Genomic DNA, 24,965 nt, shown 5'->3' with positions numbered 1-24,965 from the left:
CTCCGGCAGAACAAAAATTTCTTTTGAGTTTCACTAGGATTTTCACACTATTTTGAGAATATTGTGAAGTCTCTGAAGTTCTGCTATGACAGAAGTAAAACCTTTCTGGTGGGTAACCCCCACTAAAAAAGAAAGTCTACTCTACTCCGAAAGCTTTCAAGCTGTTTGCCTAGTTAGTGCACAGTGCTAATAGTCGGGCATGTCTAAGGTAAGAGGGGTACCACACACTTGAAGTTACAGTACGCTAAACGTTGTCTTTTTCCAGCTTTCCACTTTGAAAGAGGGATACTGTTACGCTTCACACACACCCCCGACTCTGTCTCCTATTTGCTGTTGTGTAGCTGTGGCAATCTCTCTGCCATCCCAGAAGTAACTCTTTTCCGGTAGGTTAACCCCAACTCGAAAAGATTACATTTAATCTTTTCAACATACTATCCTGTTTGATAAGAGACACCACAGTTTTGCTGCCCATGTTCAGCCATGTTGTTAGCCACTTGCTGTTGCTTGGCTATGACAATAACAGCCTCATTGCAAGTTCGGACTCATTCGTTCAGTTAGTCTTAACACTTTTCAGGCTTCTTGTTTGTGCCAACATAGTTTGCTTTATTTTTACCCTTTGCTTTCTTGTAGTCTGAGTAATTCACACTTTAACCCTTTTCGCCAGCTCCTGACCGCTTACTGTATCTCACCTGCTCATTTGGTTCCAGTTTTTTTTTTTTTCGTCATCCAGTATTCCAGCCACAGCTTCATCCAGCCTCCTGTATAATCTCAATAAAGTAACCCATCTTTTCACACCAGTGTACAAAGGCACACCTTCAGTGAAGCCGAAAAGTCCAACCAAAGTGAAGGGGTGAGCACACGAGAGCTGTTGCCTTAGGGCGATTTCGGCATTACATGATAAATGAGTCACACAGCGTGGGCCTTCTTGAACTAAGAAAATTATGGCTGACTCACATCAAAGTAGCTTAAATAACTTAAGCAAGTGCAGCCAGCAGCTGTATAAGGCCTCAGTGCTGTTTTCCCCAAAACACACAACTCTGGTGGTAAACCAATGTTTCAGGTGAAATCATCTGTGCTCTCCCATCAAACGCTTTTTTGAGAAACAACTTAGAAATCGATGTTTTTCATGGGTTTTGAATTAGTGTGTTGTTGATTATACTCAGCCTTGAGAAAAAGATATAAATCTGCAAATGATCTTCAAATTAGTGTGTCTGTAGCAGAGTTTGTATTATGGGCCTTTTAACAGTGCATAATTTATTATTCCTTTGTAGAATATAAAGAACATGCCATCGAGGTGACCAGCAAATCCAGAGTTTACACGGGTCTTCATGAGCTTAAAATCCACATCAATTCACTGAAAGAAGATCCCTTTCAGGTAAGCTTTCTCACCAAGCTGCATAGCTGACTGTTTGAAGGATATTATTTTTATTTTAGCAGCTGGAATTCTGCGAATATTAATAACTGAGGGAAATTTGCCAATAACTTTGTGTCGTATTTTTAGCAAACCCTCTGCAATTAATTTTCTCATTGCTGCTTACTTGTGATTCTCTCCTTGACGGTTACTTACTATGTATGGTGGGTATTACAGGGATCAGACTTCAAAGTGTGGGTGCCATCACGCCTCACCCTCGATCACACTGCTACCATCATTGTTTTTTGGCATGAGGTCCTGTTTTAAAAAGTGAGAAAGATGAAGGGAGTACTGTCATGTCTTACACTTTACCACACCCTTGGCTTTGTTGCAGTGCAATAATGGGATTCTGTTGAACTCCACACCACTTAGCTGCGGTGGCATGAGAACTCTTGATAAAATCTACCGGCAGCTAGGAGTTCTGATAAAACTCTTGTTCCTCTGTGATTTTCACTGGAGATTCGTCTCTGAAGCCCATGTAGACTTTAGATAAGCCGGTATGACTGTACTGTTAATCGTTTTAGGGAATTTGCTTTCCAGGAAAGGGGAGAAACAGCTCATCTTTGTCTGCAGAGAACATCAGTCTGATCTTTATCTGAACTTCCCTTCCATTCACACCCATGTCAATAGACTTTTGGAACTGCGCATATAGCATTTTGTCACATTTCCGGCCATATTTAGATTGTCTGGACATGATTTTGTAAATGATGCTTATCCATATATTAGTCATTTTTTGTATAATATCTTTTTGTTTGATTCTTTTCCAGGTGTAATAGTTTTGTGTGATGGGTATTGGGTGGTTATTACAATGCGGTTTGTCCATCTTTATTAAAGCGTAACAGCAAGATTATTAAGCAGATCTGTTTGCTACCATATCATCTCTTGAAATTTGGGGTTTGCTACAGCTTTGCTTCTTGTTTTTGGGGTCCAGAGGTCCCATCTTAAAGAGTGAATACTGTCATGCCTCACACATGATTGCACCCTTGGCATTTCCTCTTATTTACAAGCTCCAGAGGTCCCATCTTAATGAGATGAATACTGTCATACCACATAATTGGTCAAACCCTTAAGTTTATCTCTTTCTTGTTATGTCCAGAGGTTCCATCACAAAAGGTGCGCACTGTCATTCCTCACACTTGATCACACTCAGCATTTTCTCTTACTTGTAAATCTAGTGGTCCCATCTAAAAGGGTAACTACTGACACGCCTGACCTTAGCTTGGCCTCATTGTTGCTTTTTCATGACACTTTGCAGTCTCTCTGCCAACACCACCCATCAACACTCATCCCTGGCTGTGGCTTATTACAGGAGGTCTCTGAAGCTCTTTTAGCACTTGTTTGATGGGCCAGTGTTTCAGCTGTTGTAACTCGTACATCTTGTATTGATGATAGACTAGGATATCTTTTAATAATATGGAGGATGGACATTCTGGTTTACTTTATGCATTCTTTATTACTGTGAAAATTCCAAAGGAGCTGGCTAAGCTAGCGGGTGGACCTTGTGTGGACCAAACCATAGATGACTCCACGGTTACCAAAATCACATCTGCTAATGAATTGCACTTTTAAAGAACATGTGGGTGAGCACCATTAAAAATCCTATATTACATAACGGCTCATTGACTGAGATTTTCTGGCAAATAAATAGGAAAAAAAAACAAATGCATGTCACCATGTGGGGAATGAGGACTGAATGTTGCAGTGAACGGCCTTGATGCTCCAATCAATAACAAAGGTGACCAAAATTCAGCTAAGTTTTAAATAGTAGCTGTTTGAAGAATATTGCCTGTAAAGGAATAATTATTGTGTAGCAGAAAATGCAATAATAGCACAAGGCCGCTATTAGCTGGAGAAAACAATAATGTGATTTGTACTGGAACTGAAATCAAATACTGGAGATGGCATGAAGCACAAGGCCTCTTCTGTGTCCCCCCTGAAATGCAACTTACTCAAGTATGAGTGTCAATGGACTCGTTTTTAATATTTTTTTATTTACTGTGAATTTGAACAGGAGTAGTTACAATGTGTATATGAATAGAAATTATCTCAGGTGAGCAGGTGCTGGAGACCTTAGGGGTCTTTGACAGTACTTCTCAGGTAGTGTAGCCCCCCTAATAGCTGTTGAGCCCATCTCTGCCATTGGTTCTCTGCACGGCCGTGAGCAAGTTGTGCCACTAGTCAGCGTTCGGACCGTAGGGAGGAGTAAACAAATGAACTGCATCTGTTAGACCTTGTAAAGGCACTATATAAAGTCTGAAGGTTTAATTCCAAACACAGACTCATTAGTTAAACTTAAGGAGTTGCGTAAATTGGCATTGCTGACATCGCAGAAATATGGAAAAAGTTATACCATTGCATCAGTGTGGTGTTGTAAAGACACTATAAAAATATCAAAGCTTAAACTCTAGCATGACCAACATGGACCTTTTAGGAAATGCCAAGTGACTCACATTAGCTGCCAGAGCTCACATTGTATCTATATATTGCCATTTAAAATATATATGTGTGTGTGTGTATGTGTGTATATATATATATATATGTATATGTGTGTGTGTGTGTGTGTGTGTGTATATATATATATATATATATATATGTATATGTGGGCAGCACGGTGGCGCAGTGGTAGCATTGCTGCCTCGCAGTTAGGAGACCTGGGTTTGCTTCCCGGGTCCTCCCTGCGTGGAGTTTGCATGTTCTCTCCGTGTCTGTGTGGGTTTCCTCCCACAGTCCAAAGACATGCAGGTGAGGTTGACTGGCGATTCTAAATTGTCCCTAATGTGTGCTTGGTGTGTGGGTGCGGCTGTGTGTGTCCTGCGGTGGGTTGGCGCCCTGCCTGGGATTGGTTCCTGCTTTGCACCCTGTTTTGGCTGGAACTGGCTCCAGCAGACCCCGTGACCCTGTGTTCGGATTCAACGGGTTGGAAGATGGATGGATATATATATATATATATATATATATATATATATATATATATATATCATCCTCTTTAATAAAAGCCCTGTGTGCGTCCAGGTGTCCGTGTGTGTGTCTTCTGGTGAAGTGCGCATGCGCGGGGCCACACGGCACGTGTTCAGTCTCTTCCTGTGCATTCCCTGTGTGTGGAGAGAGAGAGAGAGACACACAGGTGCATGCGCACGAGAGACAGACAGACAGACAGACAGACACGCAGGCCCGCCCGAGAGACAGACAAACACACACAGAGACAGGCCAGCATGGGGGACAGACATGCACGTGCACACACGCACGCAGGCAGGCCCGCGACAGAGACAGACACGCTCACACACACACACCCGCACACACACACGGGACAGAGTCAGACACACACACACACAGGCGCACGCGTGCATTGTTGCTATGTTACTTTTCTTGGTTGTTTATTAGATTACGGATTTTTTTAAATGTTCATTTTTTTCCCTGTGCTTAAAACTCATTAAAAAAGGTGTTTTTAGCAAGCGGGTCGTAAGGCTATAGCGCAAACTCTTGCAGTGTTAGTTCTCTGTTGTTCAAGGTTTTCTTAGTGTTATTCAATGTTTTTACATTTAGTTTACAATTACTATGTGCATTCAATCAATCAATCAATCAATCAACATTTATTTATATAGCACATTTTCATACAAAAAATGTAGCTCATTCAATGGTATAATTAACTATATTTGTGCTTAAAATCTTAAAAAATATATATATTTACATATAGTTCATATGATCTGTAATGGATTAATTGTATTTACATATAATCCTATGGGGGAAATTACTTCGGTTCCACTGTATTAGTGTCTGACAAAGTTACAGGCATTTTACGAAAATACAAACCAGTATTGCTGAGAGAGAGAATTAAAGGCACACAATACAGTGACACATATTACAGCCACATACAAGGTCCATTGCCATTTAATATAGACTGTTCATACTAATGTTTATGCACTACTGTTCTAGCGGCCGTTATTGTAACGGGCTTAATGTCTAGTATATATATATATATGGTACGACTCAAACCACCTACAACTGAACACCAGCAAAACCAAGGAGTTGGTGGTAGATTTTAGGGCCCTCAAGGACCCCGTGATCATCAGAGGTGACTGTGCAGAAGGTGCAGACCTTTAAATACCTGGGAGTGCAGCTGAATGATAAATTGGACTGGACTGCCAATACCGATGGTCTGTGCAAGAGAGGACAGAGCAGACTATACTACCTTAGAAAACTGGCGTCCTTCAACAAATGCAATAAGATGCTGCAGATGTTCTATCAGACAGTTGTGGCGAGCGCCCTCTCCTACGTAGTGGTGTGCTGGGGAGGCAGCATAAAGAAGAGGGACGCCTCACGCCTGGACAAACTGGTGAGGAAGGCAGGCTCTATTGTAGGCACGGAGCTGGACAGTTTGACATCTGTGGCAGAGCGACGGGCACTGAGCAGACTCCTGTCAATCATGGAGAATCCAACGCATTCACTGAACAGGATCATCTCCAGACAGAGGAGCAGCTTCAGCAACAGACTCCTGTCACCGTCCTGCTCCACTGACAGACTGTGGAGACCCCACACTACTGTATGTGACTCTTCAATTCCACCTGGGGAGGTAAACGTTAACATTATACAAAGTTATTGTCTGTCTGTTATACCTTCATTGTTATCACTCATTAATATTGTTCTTTATCAGTATGCTGCTGCGGGAGTATGTGAATTTCCCCTTGGGATTAATAAAGTATCTATCTATCTATCTATCTATCTATCTATCTATCTATCTATCTATCTATCTATCTATCTATCTATCTATCTATCTATCAGAATGTCTGTCTGTTTATTCCCAATACAAACCTGCACCCTTTGACCAATCTGGACCAGATTTTGCCTAGGTGCTTTGTTGGACCATATGCACAAGATAAACTACTCTGAAACCCAAAATTGTGACCCTAGAAGTTCTAGTGTTTCCCCCACCCCCCAATCTGTGTACTATACTTGGCAAACCAGTGCCACATTCTGGCTTATAGCAAGTGAAACATCCAAACAGACTGAAGCCAGACTAGCAGACAAAATGACCAGAGCTTATCATGACTTTACCCGGGCAATGCCACGTGTGCTGCTACTGTCATGTAAAATGAAGTATCGTGCATGCTTACAGGTGGTGTTGAGTGGGGCTTGATGAAGACTGGAGGTACAGTGCAACAGAAAGGAAAATCAAAGAGTTCTTATTTATCTCCTACTTGGTTGGCTTTTCTTCATAATTTAAGCTGCATAAATTCACCGCCTTGAATTGAAGAGGACAAGTCAGACAGGACAGCATTCATGGTTATGGCCCATTAAGGATTTACTGCAATTCTAGAATCCAATTGGACCAAAAAGAATAAATTCTCAACTTACCATACCGGAGACATTGATAGAGAAGCAGTGTGGTTGGCCAGTGGGACAGCAAGAAATAACACCTGGGCCACCATTTAAAAACAGATAAACTTCTGCTTCCAGTTCTGGATACTTCAGCTATATACTCAGATGACTGTAACTGTCAGCTATTACAGTTATATTGCCTACAGATAGTGCTCATTTTGTCAAGGCACTAAAAAAATGGTAAAGCTACACATTCAATTGTCACTCCAAAGTACCACACAGTTTCAGTTAGAATCTCCACATGTCTCGTCTCACTGATGTTACAGCCCGGATGAGGGAACACCATCTCCAGTTCAAAGTTGCAAAGACAGACCTTCTTGTCTGTCTGTTCAGCAGCCATCTCTGTACAACTGGACTCAATATTGTTACCACCCACCAACTCTAGTTGTCCTTCAAAATCCATGTTGCTACGATCTCACAGTCTTGCAGATTCATTCTGTTCAGTATCCACAAGATCGGACCATAACTGTCAGAAAAAGCAGCACAACTCCTGGTCCTGGCTCTGATTTTATCACAGTCAGCTGGCAGGAGTACTGGCATGTGTCACCAACCTGCTGCAGATGATTCAAAACACAGCGGCACGCCTGATGTTGAGCCAGCTGTTGTGGGAACACGTCACTCCTCTCTTCAGATCACTACACTGGCTTCCTGCAGCGGCACATATTAAGTTCAAATAAGAGTAGTCAATGGGTCAGCACCTATGGAGACACTTGTGAGGTCCTGTGCTCCTTCTTGAACACTCAGAGCAGCTCATAAATGGCATCTGTTGAAGCCACCTCTGCGAGGTATCAGATCTTAAGTTCTTTACATGTGTAGCTGCTGGCTGGTGGAACGTGCTTCCCACCTCTATTTGAAACTCTGGGACTCCCTCCGTATGTTCAAGAACTGTCTGAAGACCCTCTAATTTGATGGATTTCGTCTAACTGGTATTGACTCTTAGGTTTTTTAGAGCTGGGACTTGTAACTCACTTTTATTTTTGTTCTGAGCTCTTTTCTTTCGAATGATCAATTTTTGTGTCCTTGTGCTGTCGCATTTGTCCCTAAACTGTCCCCCAGACTGATATTTACTTGATTATGTTGACCTCTTTTGTAAGTCGCTTTGCATAAAAGCATCTGCTAAGCAAATAAATGTCAGTGTCACTCACCGTATAGCCAAGAGTGACGTACTTAACCTGCCGGTATATGCATTGTGCAAAACGAGATAACGCAGATGGTGTGCACTTTGGAAAAGTGCTATATAAGATCTCGGCTTCACTAGAAACTGATTGCCAAGTGTTTCAAACCACTATGTGATCACATTATAGAAATCTAGATACGACCATCCGTGTTGTTTTTGTAAACCACCACACACGCACCCAATGCTTAATGTGTCTTCAGCTTGATCCTGTATAGAATGAATCAGGTTTACTAAATTGATGGCTGACTAACATAACTGGAGCCTAACAATAGCCATCCATTAATATTATCACTGACCTCTGATCTCATTGGATGACCTGCATGTGGTGTTTAACCTGCCAGTGCCACCATTGTTAAAAATATATATATATATACTGAAACAGCTGAATGTTACACTTGGGCTTTGTAAGTCACTTTGGCCAAGTGCATAAATGACTTCTAAGCATGAAATAAAGCTTCCGGTCTTACTGGGTTTGCACTGCGGCTGTAAGGAGAGCAGACAACGATGAATGTCACCTTAGGTGCCCAGCAGTCACTGGCCTGTGACCTTTTACCGTCCCGAAGAAAATCTCGTTCTATCTCCCGTCAGCCTCAGCCACATGAATACAACTTGCGTCGTCTCGCTTGCTGGAGCGTGATAAGAGGTGCCCACCATGAAGCATTAATGAGCGCCGCCAAAAGAGAAAAGGTGAAAGCAACAAGAGGGGTAAATAAAAAGAAACATTGATGTGTCGTCATTACGTTTAACAAACGGTGGCCTGGCTGCTCTTTAATTGTTAGGCTCTGCTTGTCAGCCCATTGCTCCCGCGTCTGGGATAAAGCGTTTCACCACTAAGAGATAATTGAAAATCAAAAAAGACTTTGTTAATTTGATTAGGCAGAGCCAGAGCTGAATTGTTCTTCATCAAAAGAGATTTCATTTTGACATGCAATTAAATCCGTGCTTCTGCAGTCGGCGGGCCTCTCGTCCTTGCAGCCGGAAGGCTTCCATTTGTAGGCTTGGCGGGGGTGGGATGTGTGGTTTGGGGGAGATTTAAATGTGCGTTCTTATAGGTCAGCTTATTCTTATATAGCGCTCTCTCCACTATGAAAATATTACTGTTTGGAGCCTGACTTTATTTCTTACAGACTCACCCCTGGCCTGGAGACCCTCTCACACAGCAGGCTTATCTACTGTAGACCCGCATGTTAATCTGATGTGTACCTTATAGAAATGAGGAGAAAAAGGACACAGGGAGAATATGCAGACTCTACACTGACTAAGATTAGAATACTGGTCCTCAGAGCCATGAGGCAACAGCACCAACTATTGTGTCTCTATTAAAGAAACTAATGATCATGATAAAGGGCTGGAGGAAGAGAAAGCTGCATGCTTCTGTCCATTTGGATTTGCTGTAAGTTTATCAGTCAAGGACCTGGACAGTGCATAATCACAGGATGCAGCACACATAGTGGTCAACTTGAATGTCACATGCGACTGAGGGAGACACTTGACCTGTGCAATTGTGAAAGAATAATAGAAATACAGCAATTACACTATAGTGTACAATACTTGTAAAATAAATTGGTTAGCCCATATAGAGCTTTATGCTAGGACCCCCTCTGTGTGCGCCACATGAGTTACCAAAATGGTGCCCCTCAGTGTCTATAGCATGGAAAGGTCCAGAGTGTGTGCTGCCCCTTTGTGTCTGTAGCACGTATTCAATATTATTTGACTTCGAGGTCTGGTGTGGGACACTGATTTCACCTTCAGTGTCCAAAGGGACCTCCCTTAATCTTTCATAAATGGCACACCTCGTGTGACTGTGCCCGAAGCAGCCACCTATGTCACCTAATGGATTGCCTGCCACTGCAGTTTGGGATGTTCACTGTAGAAAGGTGGTACATGAGATCAAAAGGTGTACAAGTATGTTCAGTCAACATCACTAATTCACCTACCCGAGCTCAGATAGGAGAAATAAGAAAAACATTGTAATGTAATAACAGAATATAAGGATGGCAAATAGAGTGTCCGTTCCTAATTCAGCTTCAGTTCCAGTGTGATCCAGAGTCACTTTGCCCACAGAAAGGCACTATATAAAATCATGAGGATTTCAGGATCAGTCCAGTGTGGCCTCGTAGAAGTCGTTTAGAAGTGTGCAAATTGTAAAAAAGAAAAAGTGAAACAATTGTTATCTGCCTGTAAATCTTACTGGGGTGTTGTCCGCCACACAAAGGCACTATATAAAAACATAAGGATTTAGGTTTGATTAATTGTTCACTTGCTGTGTTCAGTGTAGAATGGCGTCTTATAAAATGTAAGATAGCGGGTTCAGTTCCATTAATAACTCGCAGTGTGACCCAGAAGGAGTCACTTTGCCAACCTGGGCTCGCAATGTAGAAAAAGTTACAAAAAAAAAAAACTCACTAGCATTAGCATCTGGTTTATATAGAAAGACACAATATAAAATCATAAGGATGGGCGGTTCAGCCCCATGTGACCAAACTAACAGAAATCAGTTAGTAGTGCTTGGGGTGATGCGCTGCATAAAAACATAAGCATTCGGGTTCAGTTCCAATTATTCATTTGCTGTAAAACATCATTTTATAAAACCTGCAGGTTTAAGCTCAATCGATTAAGTTTGACCCAGATGGAGTCAGTATCGAAATATGGAAACAGCTGCAGTCTGCCTTTAAAACATCTTGGGATGCTGTTCGCTACAGAAAGGTACCATATAGCACCACAAGAATGCATGTTCAGTCACATCAGTTGATGCAAATGAAGACATTTTGCTTAGTGGAGCTCACAGCATTTAAAAACTGTAATCTACCTGTAAGATGCCATGTTGGGGTAGTGTTCACTAGACAAAGGCGCTATATAAAATATAACAGTTGAAATCCCTACATACATCTACCCATTGTAGAAATACAGAAACAATTGTAATGACCCAATAAAATACCTTAAAACTCTGTTCACAGTCAAAAAAAAAAAGTGTCACATAAAATGAAATCTAAGAATACCACTTCAGTCTCAGTTTGTCTGCTAATGCTCAAACCATAAAATAAATGGAAGCAATTGTGTAGTACTGTGAAATGTCTTCATATAAAATACATAAGAACACCAGTTCAGTCCCAATCAATGACTGCAACTCAGAGTTATGAACTTCATCCACCTGGGCTCACATTGTAGAAATATGGAAAGAATTGTAGTATAGTGCACCTGTAAAGTGCCTTGGAATGGCGTTCACTATATAAAGTTCCCTAATTCAGGTTCAGTTCCAATCAGTAACTGTACTCATTAGGGTGTTACTTTGCCCACCCGGGCTCATATTGTAATCTACCTGTAAAGCGCCTTGAACAGTGTTTAGTTTTGAAAAGTTCCATATAAAACCTTAAGGTTGGTAAGTTTCGACCTCAGTGCTGACTCAATGGGTGACCTGGAAGGTGGCATCCCACCAGCTGGTGTTCAGTTAGTTGAAAAATAGGAACAACTGTAATCTGTAAAGCATTTCGGAGCAGCACTATATAACATCACATGTTCAGTCCTCATGCATGCATGACCTGGTGAGAGGGCCACTTCACCTACCGATACTCAAACTGTAGAAAATAGAAAATATTTCTAATTTGCCTGTGATGTGCTCATTGTTAAACTTAATTCTATGAAGTAGAAATTGCTAGCAAAAAGAAACGCACCCCATACTACAGCTTCAGTATTTTTATCCCCTTTATAAACTGACAATAACTTGGAACAGTATGCCCCAACAAGGTGTTTGCCAGCGGGGTGCCACATACAATCCAGCTAAAGCCTGTCCAATAGGCAATTAATGACTGACAGCGAGGTGCCAGCTGTGGTGGTACTAAGGTCACTGTGAAGGTGACGTCACTTCTCTCATCCATTACCTAAGATACAAGTATTTTGCTGCTCAGATGCACATCTGACTTTAATGGTTTGAGTTCTTCACTTTGTCTCCTGGAGTTGGATTTTGTTTGGCAAGTGAATGTTAATTGCCAATTAAGGAGCAGAGAAAATGTAAAGGGATCTTCCAGTTATTGCAGTCTTGGCGTCAATCAGTCTTCCAGAGTCCTCATTGTGTCTCCTTTTTGCCCGATTTTATGGACCCCCTCTTTACCCCCAGCAGTGTGTTCTCATTTTCTTCATTTTTCATGTCATTTCCTTCCACTTTACAGTTCCTCTCTGGTGCAGTGCTTGAAGTTCCACCTCCATAGTGGAGTGGGCTTCCCTTTGTTTAACGTCCCGTTGAGCTGTGTTTTATGTACCGACCAAACCATTTATAGTCTGAACCTCTGTACCGGCTGCCTACTTCATCAAAAAAGCCATTAAAACAATGAGCTGACACTTTATTATAAGTATCAGAAATTCAAATGCAATTACTTAAGAACATTATATATCATTAGGAAAGGAAAAAGGCCATTTAGTTCATCGCTGCTTGTTCTTTCCGACAGGCTCTTCCATAACACCACGGATCATTCTTGGACAGCAGATAATTTGTTCTTAAGCGGCTCTCATGCACGCACGCACGCCCGCTGAGTAGCTCATGCCGTTTCAAACTTGGGGTCTTAGACTCTCAAAGGCTATTGAGGGAAGTCATACCAACCCACCTGGTGTTAAGTCTCAAACATGACTAAAATTTTTGAAACCTCCAAAAGAAGTCACTAAAGCAGGTCACAACCCACACTAGCTGTCCTGACTTCACAGAGATATGAGCTTTTTCATAGGTGAACCAGGAGATATATACTTAAACAATAAAACAAAACAAATGAAAATAGCAAACAAAAAAAGTCAAAAAGCAAGAAAGACACAAAGAAAAGGGTAGCTATTACAGCTTTTGTTATTAGAATATTGTATCTGCCGATTGGATGAGGAAATGAGCTTCTAGCTGACCTTTTATTTCGATGTGTTGTGAGCTGGAGGTTGGTCACATCCCTAGAAACATGGGATGCGAACCCAATGATGGACCCAACATCATTTGTTAATATAAAAAAGGAAGATTGGAAAACGTGTCATAAAATTTAAACCTGATTGAGACATTAGCCAGCCCAGGTATAGCTCAGTCCAAACTAGTGGTGCGCATTTCAATTCAGTTTAACAAATCGATTCTTTTAAACTACCCATTTAAGTAAATTGATTCCTATGAGTCATTTGATTCATTTATAGGTTTAGAGGCTGGTACACATGCTTAGACTAAAAATGAAATTATATATTTTACATGATACTAATTCATATGAAATTATCTTGTTTCAGTACACAAAGCATGATAACACCTTTAAGATGTATATTTAAAATTGCAAAGTCACAAGTGAATGAGAATTGTGCAGCTTGTTTATGAATAATGAATCTTTCATAAATCACAAGAATAAGAATAGTGTAACTCGCTCTCAGGTAATGATTCAGTTGGAATTCAAAAGAATCAGTGAATGATATATGCTCTGTACATTCATAGAGCCATAAAATGTGTTCACTAAAGTAAATAATTGTTAGAAATAATATTTTGATGTGTTAAGTGAAATATATTCTGTTTAAAAATATTTCAATAATGAATTGTGCAAAACAAACAATACTTTCCAGAATACAGTTTTTTGCGGAGTTGTGTTTCTATGAAATGACATGAAGGTCAAAGATGCAAATGTTAATACCTTATGGGAAATAGGGGGTTATTGCTCACAATACACTTTTCTGCATAGAATTCTTTTTAATGTGCACCTTTCATAACACAGTAAGCATGAAGACAACCATAAAATGCAGTTAACAAAATACAATTGGTAACATGCAAAAGATTTTTTCTCGATAGTCTTTTTCTAGAATTCTGTACATTTTTGTTGTAACATTTCAATGGGGGGGAAAAAAAAAACTTCAGTTGCTGCTGCTGTGGGAAGGCACTTACCGACAAGGACTCAACATTACCTCTGACACTCAGTCCTTCATGGCCGGCTGATGGCGCTGGAGATTGAGAAGGACATACTGGCTTGAAGTAATATGTCAGCGATATGTGCTTCGTGCACTGTTTGAGATCCTTAAGGGCCTTGGCCTATAGGAGCATAGCAGAAGCAGGTTGACGTTTAACCTTGAGGTTGTGAATTGATGATGGGATAGGCAGACTCCATGTCTCTAAACAGCTGGTAGCAGTTGACAGTGCCTGCCGACTTGTCAGCACAAAGTTATTTTCCTACTAAGCCCCGCCTCCAGAGCTCCAGCTCTAACATACAAAAAGGTGTTTAGATGGGTTTTTCTTTGGTTAATTTGCATTAAACAGAAAAGCTTAGTTTTGAAAAATGACTGTGGGTTACTAATACCTTGTAGTCTGTATTTTTCATTACTTCAGAATTATTAATATTTAATTAAAAATTTGCTTCAGTCACCTGTTCCTACTTTGACAGATGCGAGCACCTGCCTTTTGTTAGCTAGTTTCTAATGAGCATCCTAAAACACCACCAAAAATATAAACAGATTTGAAGACCAAAGCAAATGTGGAAAGCACATGCAAATGGGAAGTGCCATGAAATAAAGTGTAAGGTCAAAAAATTCAGTCTGTTAAATCCAAGACGATTAATGTGTTGTTAATATTAGGAACTAGCCAACCTGCGGCGTACCATACGCATAATCAGGCTGTTTTTAATAATTTTTAAGCACAGGGAGAAAATTAACATTTGAAAAATCGGTAATGTGATAAATCAGCAAGAAAAGCAACATTGTAACAATGCACGGAACGAACCAACACACAATCGTCCGTGTGGCGCTCAGCTGCGGAGGGTGGAACGGAAGGAGAGGAGAAGGACGTCCACTTGCTCCCTCCGTCATGCTAGTCTGCTGATTTCTCGTCCAATATGCACTGCCTGCTCATGTGCCCACCTCCAACTAGTCACTTGAGTCGTTGTCGTCTTTGTACAGTCCAGATGCAGCTGTGACTCACGTAGACTTTTCATTGCTCTATACGGTTTTGGCTACCTTTCCATATATAATCCACCAAGACACCCGACCACGTTAATAGCGAGGTGGGAGGGGGGTGTGTACAATGTACAGGAGCATCTAAGAAGACGCATGCTTGTCGCGGATGCAAATTGCTGTATGTAGCGTGTAAAACAGTTTGCTATGGTGCACGCGGTCGTGCGTCGTAACCGAAAACACGTTTTTTAAAGACTGCTCACTTCATTGTGTTTTAACCTCAGTTGTAAAGGAATGTTTTAACACACGTTTACACGCTGCATATGGCGATTCACCTCCACGAGAAACATGCCTCTATTAACAGTCAACGTGTGGGAGGGGGGTGTGTACAAAGGGTAGGGACGAAAACAGTGGGAGCGTGTGAGTCGCACTTAGTGGGAATTCCACGGTTTGCAGCCCAAATGGGGTTCAACGGCTTACACACGCTCAATGTCATGCATAATTATTTATTGAATGCTGAACACTTCTGGAAAGACACGGTTGTCTAAAACGGGTTGGTGTGAGAATACAACAGTAAGTGAATGAAAAGATGGAACTCTGGAGAGAGCAAAATACAACACAATAGTGGACCCGCAGCATATCAAACGCCGCATAATTATTTATTGATGGTTGAACACTTCTGGAAAGACACAGTTGTCTAAAAAGGGAGAGTTTGAGGATACAACAGAAAGTGAATGAAAAGATGGAACTCTGGAGAGAGCAACGTATAATTGTCCGTGAGTGAAGAAGACACATGTTTGTCGCGGATGCGAATTGCTGTATGTAGTGTGTAAAACAGTTTGCTATGGTGCATGAGGTCGTGCGTCGTAACCGAAAAGTCGGTTTTTAAAGACTGCTTACTGCATTGTGTTTTAACCTCAGTTGTAAAGGATTGTTTTAAGGATTCCATGGGATACCCCTCGCAAACCGTTTCACACGCTGCATATGGCGACTCACCTCCGTGAGAAACATGCCTCTATGAACAGTCAAGGTGGCTCGGAAGTACATGAGGCCTCCATGACAGACGAATATAAATGACGCTGTTCCTTCTGTGTCGTTGCGTCCGAATTTGTGGGCGTGGCTCTGCGAGTTGTCGTCGTAACCAATGGTCTTTGAGTTGGTGGGCGTGGCTCTTCCCTGCGTGCGCCATAGGTGTCTTACTTGTCGGCGGCTTAATGTATCCACGCCCCTTCCGCCGTGCTTTCCATGGGTGTCTTGCCTTAGTGAATTATATATATATATAGATGTTTTGTTGTTGGTGTTTTTTGCAGTCTTTTTTGGCAGTTTTCTGTTATTGCTGGCATGGAAGAATTCAGTTTTTTTGGATAAATTAGAAAGGAAGAGCACACCAGTGACATTGCTAATCTAATATTAAGCTGGTGGAAGAAGCCAAATCTCAAAAATTGATGTGGTGGTATAGAACAGGGATTGGAGTTTTTCTCCCAGCTAAATACTAAACCTGTGGCATCGCCAATACATTGTTTTTGTTGATTTATACAAAAACAGCTGCATGGTTTAATTCAAATTTTCAAAGCTCCTACATGATAGAGAGAAAACATGACAGTGTTCCCCTTAAGCAGTGACTGCTATGCCGAACCTGTGTGTTACCTTTGTGATCAACTCCACTGTCTCTGAGACTTTGCTGTCTAAGTAAAGTTTGTCATATGGGTAGAAGAGTAGACAAAACATGAATACCAGCCTTTAATGACTGCAAATGGCTTACCAATATTTAATTCTGTGCAAGAATAGTTCATGCCACTGTACCTAAGACCGCCATCGGGTTCGCCTATAGCTATGTAGGAAATGTACCCTCAGCTTCAAAGTCCACACTCTACCTATGCCATATCCTATCATTTCATGTCACTCCACTCCGAAGTGTTCTCATTCATATTTGATCCATGTTTTTATTTTTTCAAAAGGCTTGTCAAATTGAATTCATCATGGTCATCCAATGCTGAATATTCATGATATCTTCTTATTTCAAGGCATTCTCTGGGGGGGCTTGGCATTTTGCTATATCATGGACAAAGGATGGGGCGATATTCCCAAGGCTGCAACTAAGTCAGGCATGAAGTTCCATTGTTTTCCATTTCCTCATCTTTGATCTTGTGCTTCCTTTTCATTGCTGGAGTGCAAAAATGATCACATGTATTTGACTCTATTTCTAACAGTGCTGTCATTGTGCTTTTCTGGAGTTGGTGCTTTTATTCGAAGCTGTGCTAAATCTGAAAAAAAAGAGAGGTTTCACTTTTAGAAGCTCTTCAAGGCACCTACCAGAAATTTCCCCCTTGCATATTACACAATGGCGACCTGAGAAACCTGCAACAAAAATCATAATTCATTGAAACCAATGTAGCAAACACAAGCTGACAAAACTAATAACAGCTGTCCCTCCATGATGATTGCAATAAATCAAACCAACTGGCTAGGAGAAACACGGTTAGCCACTGCCCCGTTTCTCTGGGTGCACCCACCTGAGACAGAGGCCTCACTCCTTACACTGGATCCATCCGGAAATTTACAGAAGGCAATGAGATGTACATGAATACCAGAGGTACGACCCTCTGCAAGACATCAAGTAGATGCTATTTGGTGGTCAGGTTATTCCACTGCTGTATTTCATGGAAGCTGTCATGCCTGTCTAAGCAATCATATGTTTTACTGTGCAAACGTGCAGAGCATGGAATTATTTATTTAAAAGAGGCACAGGGTGATCCACGTGAGAAGTCGGACGGTCTGGGGTGGTAAACATTATATTGGACCTCATCTCCGCTTTTAAAAACATGTCCCTATCATGTCCTGGTGGTCTCCAAAACTCAAAATTAAGACTAATGTGATGTCCAGTGCCCTTGGACCCAACACGTATTAAACTCCAGGCATCTTGTAGTTCATGACCAAGTACCACTTAGATGATTAAAAAAATTCAAGGTGACTGCATTTGTTGTGCCAAAGTAAAATAAGTGAAGTCTTTTATTGTGGTCATCAGTGTGCAATTCTTCAGAAATACCCTAAATGTTTTGTCATCAACAGAGAGGAATACACAAGTCCAACTGAACTGTTGAGGTGCCAGCTGGGTGACTCCGCTCAGTGAAACAATAAATTCAACCAAAATAACAGGTGCACAAAGGCGCAAAATGGGTCAAGATGGTTTCTACCGTTGTCTAGAGCAGTCAGGCACCAGGTCGCTTGAATCCAAGTGAGGCACCTCCATCCAGGAACACCCTGCACATTTAGTCCTTGGACTGGACCGGGCAGAGTCAGCTGCCTTCATAGGGTGTCTTTTTGGAGCTGTTGGTGGTAGTGCTTACCTCTGACAAGCCTGGAAGATGACCTTCTGACACTGTGTGTCACAGATTTACACTGTAAATAGGAAAATGAAATACGTAAAAAAATGTGCATTTAACACTTAATTGGTAATTCGGAGGTTTAACACTACAACACTTTCCCTTGATGAGTTCCGCACCTCCACTCCCTCTGAGTATTTGGAGCCTTGATCAATATCTTCTTAACTTCTCAAACCTTTATCATATGCTTGCTGTCCACAGATCCAATGACCACATCCTTTCAGTTCTGCACAGTTCTCTGGGAAGTCACAGCCCCCTAGCTCCCCTGTTCACTCCTCAGTATGCCCTGCAGGCTCACTCCCAATCTATAAAGAACAAGAACATTAACCAAAAATGCACCCTCCCGTGTTCCACTCCGGCATTATGTCTTCTCCTAGAGACATCTCCATTAATCTCAAAGGAAACATAATTAGCCTTCCTAATTACCCTGCAAGTTGGCACACAACAATCAGTTTTCCCCAATGCGCCTGTGCACAATCCTGATTGTTGGCAATCAGCTTTACGCCACTTCCACTGCACAGCCAACCAGCGCCAAGCTGACAGCTCCAATTTGGATATGCGGCGGTCTCCAAACCATACGCACACCCCAGGAGAACCTCAGGCCAATGCGTACTCCCATCCTAATGTCAAAAGTGAAACAACATCTGGGACCACCCCCCTCTAATTAAATGTAAATACTCCTTCCTAGTCTATAAAGAATTAGAAATGCATAAACTAACATACATCTAACGGCTCTGGAACGTAACCCGTCACACCTGATTGCAAAACATTAGCCCACCCAAGGTATCAAGAAACAGGTTTCTGGCCAGCACATACCATCAGAGGGAAAGGGCTTAACATAACCGTCAAAAACTCTTAAAGGAAGAGGGGAACACTACAAAAACAACCTGGTCCACAAAACACACATTTCTTTATTAGTTTTATTAGAAAGAATTCTAAAAAGAATTTTAAACAAGAACATCGGGGGGAAAAAGTTGTGACAGGATATACCAAAAGGGCATCCCTCAAAAGCAAACAAACTAAAGTATGTGACCCAAAATCTAAAGCCAGACACACAAGTGAAAGTGGTCAAAATTAGAAAATCCAAAAACTTCGTACAGAAATCAAACTCCATATAGAGCTGAAAAGTAGAGAACCACATAAAATGATGAAAGCATGGGCCGTGAAGCACGTGACTAGGCGACAGGCCTTGTTTCTAGTTCAATTTTGTCACAAGTCTACACTACATTTCTTCCACCGACTATTGATAGTATTACAGTATAATACACATTTTATGGGGTTATCTTCTGTCTTGCTTTCTAATATGAGCTGCAGAAGTTTTTTTCCTGGGCTTTAGGAATTTTTCTTAAAGGCTTTACAACAATGGAGAACTGTTTGATTGATTGATTGATTGATAGATTAATCTCTTCTGAAAGTTATTGTCATGTTTTGAATTGATTACAGTGCTGTTTTGGATGATGCTACTTTGGGTGGGTTTGTTAGGACGTGATGCTGTGATATTTAGAAGCGTTCCTCAGAAGAGGCAGCAAAGTTTCGGTGTATGAACTAGGAGAAAATGTAGTCAAAATGAAATGGCTAACTAGACTTGCCAAACCAAATGAGCAAAGCTAAAGTCTGAAACACTTGGAGATAAAAAAAAAAAAAATCAAAGAGCTTTATTGCACTTGAGTAAAGGTTCATCCATCAGTCTCGAATACAGAAGCGGTCTCTGAGTCGATTTACATACAGTTGCATTGAAGACATCACGTACATCATGATTACCAGAGAATGTGTGGATGCAATGCCAAGGAATCTTCAGATGAATTGCCTCCAAAACGGCGGCAACCAAAGCAAATTAAAAATGACATTGGCGCGAAAAAATAATGATTCAAAACTTTTTATTATCGCTCTTAAATGAACAATGGATGATATATTTTGATTCTATGACAGATTTTGAAGACTCAGGGCAGGGGTGGGTGTTAATCTACCTCGATGTGCCACTATGCACTGCATAACATTGGTTCAGGCAACATCTGACCGCATATACATCTGTGGTCCCATAAGGTTAGAAAAAAGTTCAGAATTCCCGATCGGAGAATGGGACATAGAGAACATAATTAGACGCAGCGAACACAACAGCTTCCTGCACGCAACACGTGTCTCTCATGTGTTTTGTATACAAATCATTTAAGCTGCCAGGACTGTACTGTACTTTCTATCATTATTTAAATATGTTGTTATAAAGTTAAGTGTGTAACAGTGTATACTTCAACACCATTCTTGCACCCCGCTTGTAGTGTTATCTCTCTGTTTTTAGTCAAAACAACTACTAAAGTATCCCACATTGCTTTGCTAAGCACTTTATACATGGTGTTTGAACAATGTCCAAATTGCATACCATCCTATTTCACAGAACGTATTGTGGATGTTAAGTGGTGCATGTTTGTCATATGTATATTTCATTGAAGTGTCTGTGGATGCTTGCTGGGAGAGGGGATTGGCAGTAGTCACTGCTGTAATAAACGATTGTGGGCAAGGCACTTGAAAAGTACTGTTTACTTTGGGTACCAAAATTAATAAAATGCTGGTGCCATGTTTTTAAAATTTGGTTTGTTTGTACCCTTTTTTTTTTTTTTTTTACCGTAACCCAATTTCACACATCACCAAAGATCTTTTGAAAATCTGTGCAATGTCAGAGGCCAGTTGATCAGCACTGATTTCTAAGCAGGAGAGTGACACTCCATCTAGGCCTGCTGCTTTCTTGGTGTGTTGTCTCTTGAAAAGCCAGCACACATCCTCTTCGGAAATGTTTCGGGCAGGTTAAGTGGCGGAAGGTGTTGCGGAGAAGGTCATGTTTGCTTGTGTCCTCAGAGCGCTGGAGCTGGTATGGGATGTGAGCTTGATCTTATCAAACTTGAAGGAAAACACTTTCATGTTGTCAACTGCCCGATTGCTCTTTGCAGTCTGAGGGGAAGGTTTCCTGTAGAAGGTTGATATATTGCAGGTCTTTCCACACCGAAGCAGGAACATTGGTTGAAATCTTGTTTTTCAGTGTTTTTTAGAGTAGCTCTTCTTAGCCAGTCTGATTTCTTTTGTCAGCATGTACACTGAAAGAAGTGTCTTAGAAATTTCTGAAAAATTGATATGTGAACACAAGTAGAGTATTTTGGAAAAATCCATCCATCCATATTCCACACTCACAAGGAGTGGGGGCCAATCCCCACAGCAGAAATAAGGAGCCCCTTTCGTGTTTTTGTGCTTATTATGGCTTGCAAGTCCCCTCTAAAGGATGCAGACTGCTTTAAATTTGTGCCCAACGACACTGTCGTCATGCGAAGATTTACGGCAGCAAAGAGCTCTGGTGTAAGAATAGAATTCCATTACTGTAAAATAGCACCGTGCCCATTAGCTATGTAATTAACCTACAGCAGTTTTAATTTGCTGTGCAGTAATTCGGTGTGCATGTCCATGTGCCAGAAGGGGAGGCAGTGAAGGGGAGAGCAAGATGAAGAGAGTTTGTCAGCTTTGCTACAAAATACTAATATTAGTTGTTCCATCTAAGAGTCGGGTACAGGTCTTCTCCATGGCGCTAAAACTAATTTGAAAATCAACGTTCCATGGGTCACCTTGATTTATTCCATAGTGTTCAATTTATAGAGTATGTAACATTAAACTTTGAGAAGCTGCAGGCCAGATGTTCTGGCAGGTTTCTTTCCTAGAATGGTCTCCCAAGCCCAGCATACCTGCGTAGCTAGGGTATGGCAGACACTCCAGTATGCCAACTGTGACAGAAGACAACCACTTTGGAGCATAATCTTAGTTGCTGCCATGAAGACATTAAGAGGAAGGGAGATACTGCTGGCACCACGACCAAGTTCCAATTTTGGTCTTTGGAGGACACAATCATGGCAGTGATTCTGGATAGTAAGAGTTGCATTCCTCCAAACAGTCCATCCTCTTCATCAAAGATGGGCAAAATGCACAGCTAGCTCCATGGGAGGGCATCTTACTAACCCACAAAACTGGCAGCTTAAGTTCTCAGGACCCATTACAACCACTTTGCCCCGCCCACTCATGTTATTAACATCAGGGTCCTCAAAGCAAGTGGTCCTGTTAGAATTTATTGCCCCCTGGGAAGAATGAATGGAGGAAGTCAACAAGCACAAAAGGGCAAAATATGCAGTTTTACCTGAAGAGTTTTAGATTTGCTTTTTGTCTTGGATATTGGCCAGCTTGATAAATTTCGGCACCAAGCATTTTCACTCTGGTAGCCTTTAACAGCAAATTCCTTAGTGCTATGGAGACCAAGTGTCCATAATTGTCTAAGGCTACACCCACTCTGTTTTCACCTTTTTTACCCCCAGTGCCCTATACTTCTAAAAACGCCGCCACGGTGTCATCATGTGGATGCTGCTTTTTGAAAACACAGGCATTAATCACGCTTTGATTGGTTTGTGCTTATTATGTGGCCCTTCCCTGATGTGATCCTACTCATTCCAATGTCTCATTCCCTGACTGGCTGCCCTTCACAAAATAAAACCATTTTCCAACACAGCAGTGATAGAAGAGTTGATTTCCATGGCGCATGTTGTGTTGATTACTTGTATGCTTCTAATTGCGTTTTGTACAGGCTGAATGTTGCACGCATGTGCAGAAGGCATATCATTTACCAGCCGCTACAGTTCTGCCACCACTTACAGGATTTTTATACCAATGTAGACCTGTGCAGTGTAGCTGAATGGCCATATCATATACTGTATGTGTTCAGTTGTTTTAGTGTGGATGGGATAGTTTCATAAATGATTTGAAAATTCTAGTGTGGATAGAGATCATTTACATTTAAACCACTTTTTAACTAAAAACATATCAGTGTAGATGTTGCCTTAATGTAAGCAAAGAGACCTCAAATCAAAGTTCACATTAATCCTCTTGGTAAGGACCAGGCATCAAGAAGGCATTCAGATAAGCCAGCTTTGAAAGACACAGCATGTTGATCGATATCATTGAAACATAAATGGGTTAAATCAAGCAGCAGTCGGATTCTTCTTCATCGCTATTGCTGCATTTTAATGAATGAGTTGCTGAGGGTTTGCACCCCAGCTTGGAATCCTGGCATTTTTTCCTGCTTTGTGCAGCACTTGATCACATCTTAAGGATTGTCACCTTTTATTAGGGTTGCACAGTAAACCCAAATTTTAGAAACGCTACGGTGTCTGCAGTTTGAGATTTTTGGTTCTGGAATTAAATATCAGCTTTCCTATCAACTCCCCTCTCCCACCCGTTCCCTCTACTGTCGAAAGTGTAGATGTGGTGGAAAAAACTTCCGTTTTGTAAAATTCACTTCACCAGGGAGGCTGAAGTAAGACAGGGGGTTCTGGAGTTATCTGTTACTAGGCTGACCCGCCTTTTAAGGCGACCGACTTTTAAGTTGACCACTTCTTAAGTCAATTCAATATGAAGATCAATTTGATATTTTATACAGACTCATTAATTTGGTTATATTGCATTTGAGCGGTATTACTTTAATACTCATAGTTTTTGTTATTTTTTTGATGAAATTGAAACTTTGTTTCTATATTGAGGTCGCCCTTTTGAACCCCCCTGATATTTACTACGCGGTGAGGCATTTGTACTCCATCAACATTAATTATTTCCAGAGACATAATTTTGTCTATTTTTCCAGCGCATCGCGCACAAAAGCAAGGGAACGATGGGAGCACCAGAACTCTGCTCACATCATGTCGCCTGCATCGCAAGCCGCAATTAGTAAGTCTGTGATAAGCGGAATACCGCTACGCTTTCCACTCACAGGACGGAAGGAGAATCCCAACCGCTTTTGTATAGTAAGAAAGAAGAAGAAGATATGGCACAGTCTGGAGTAGAAAATCATCTTTTACCTGGAAAAACGAAACTATAAATCCCATCGTGCATTGCAAAATGGACAGGGCATGTGTGAAACTCCGCGCCTGCGTAGCACTCACGGGATGGAAGGACAATCCCGACCGCTTTTATATAGAAGGATTTGCTTTGGAATCATTTTGGTACCGGTACTGGATGACCCTCTATCCATCCATCAGTTTTCAGACTCAACTCACTCTAATATAGGACTCTTAGCTCATCCTGTTAAACTTGGGCACAAGGCAGGAGTCAGCTCTGAATGTGGCGTTAGTTAATTGCTGGGCCCATATTGGGTCAATGTAGAATTAATCATTCACCTAAAAGGTGTATCTTCAGGGATAAAACATGAGCCCTCTGGTAACTAAACATGGACTAGGCCAGGATTTGAACTCTTTCTCCTGGAGCTATTGAGCAACAGTTATAACAAACTGGACCATCATGATCTCCCTTTAACATTTACCAAACTGTCTAAGGAAATCAGAAATCAGATATATGATATAAATTGGACATTTGGTTTGTTTACAAGATCCAGGCCTTTAATGACCTCTTAGGCATGGCCATCAGCATTGTGTCTGTCTGCGGAGAGAGTGTCGACCTCATCGAGAGGTTTACTTACCTTGACAGTGACGTTCATGTCTCTGGTGTCTCTTCCTATGAAGTCAGTAGATGAATTGGGAGAGCATATGGGGTCATGAGGTTGCTGGAAAAGGGGTGTGTGGTGCTTCCAATATCTCTGAAAAAGGATGAAGGTCCAATGGTTGCGAGACATGAACGCTATCCAGTGACCTGAGACGAAGACTGGACTCCTTTGGTACGGTGTCTCTCTGGAAAATCCTTGGGTATCGTTGGTTTGACTTTGTGT

The 24,965-nt window shown here is 41.4% G+C and overlaps 1 protein-coding gene across 5 annotated transcripts in view; it reads left to right on the top strand.

The window, feature by feature from the left end:
* rbfox3a (RNA binding fox-1 homolog 3a) overlaps positions 1 to 24,965 on the top strand; it is a 976,802-nt gene that overhangs the window by 200,110 nt on the left and 751,727 nt on the right. For all 5 annotated transcript variants that reach the window (XM_039740613.1, XM_039740614.1, XM_039740617.1 and 2 more), the window contains one exon: positions 1,272 to 1,375. The gene's annotated coding sequence lies outside the window, so the exon portion shown is untranslated. The remainder of the gene's footprint in view (positions 1 to 1,271; positions 1,376 to 24,965) is intronic.

This window comes from Polypterus senegalus, chromosome 17, assembly GCF_016835505.1.
Source record: "Polypterus senegalus isolate Bchr_013 chromosome 17, ASM1683550v1, whole genome shotgun sequence".
Classification (NCBI taxonomy): domain Eukaryota; kingdom Metazoa; phylum Chordata; class Cladistia; order Polypteriformes; family Polypteridae; genus Polypterus; species Polypterus senegalus.
The sequence above is the reverse complement of the archived record's forward strand: the minus strand, read 5'-3'. Positions and strand labels throughout refer to the sequence as shown.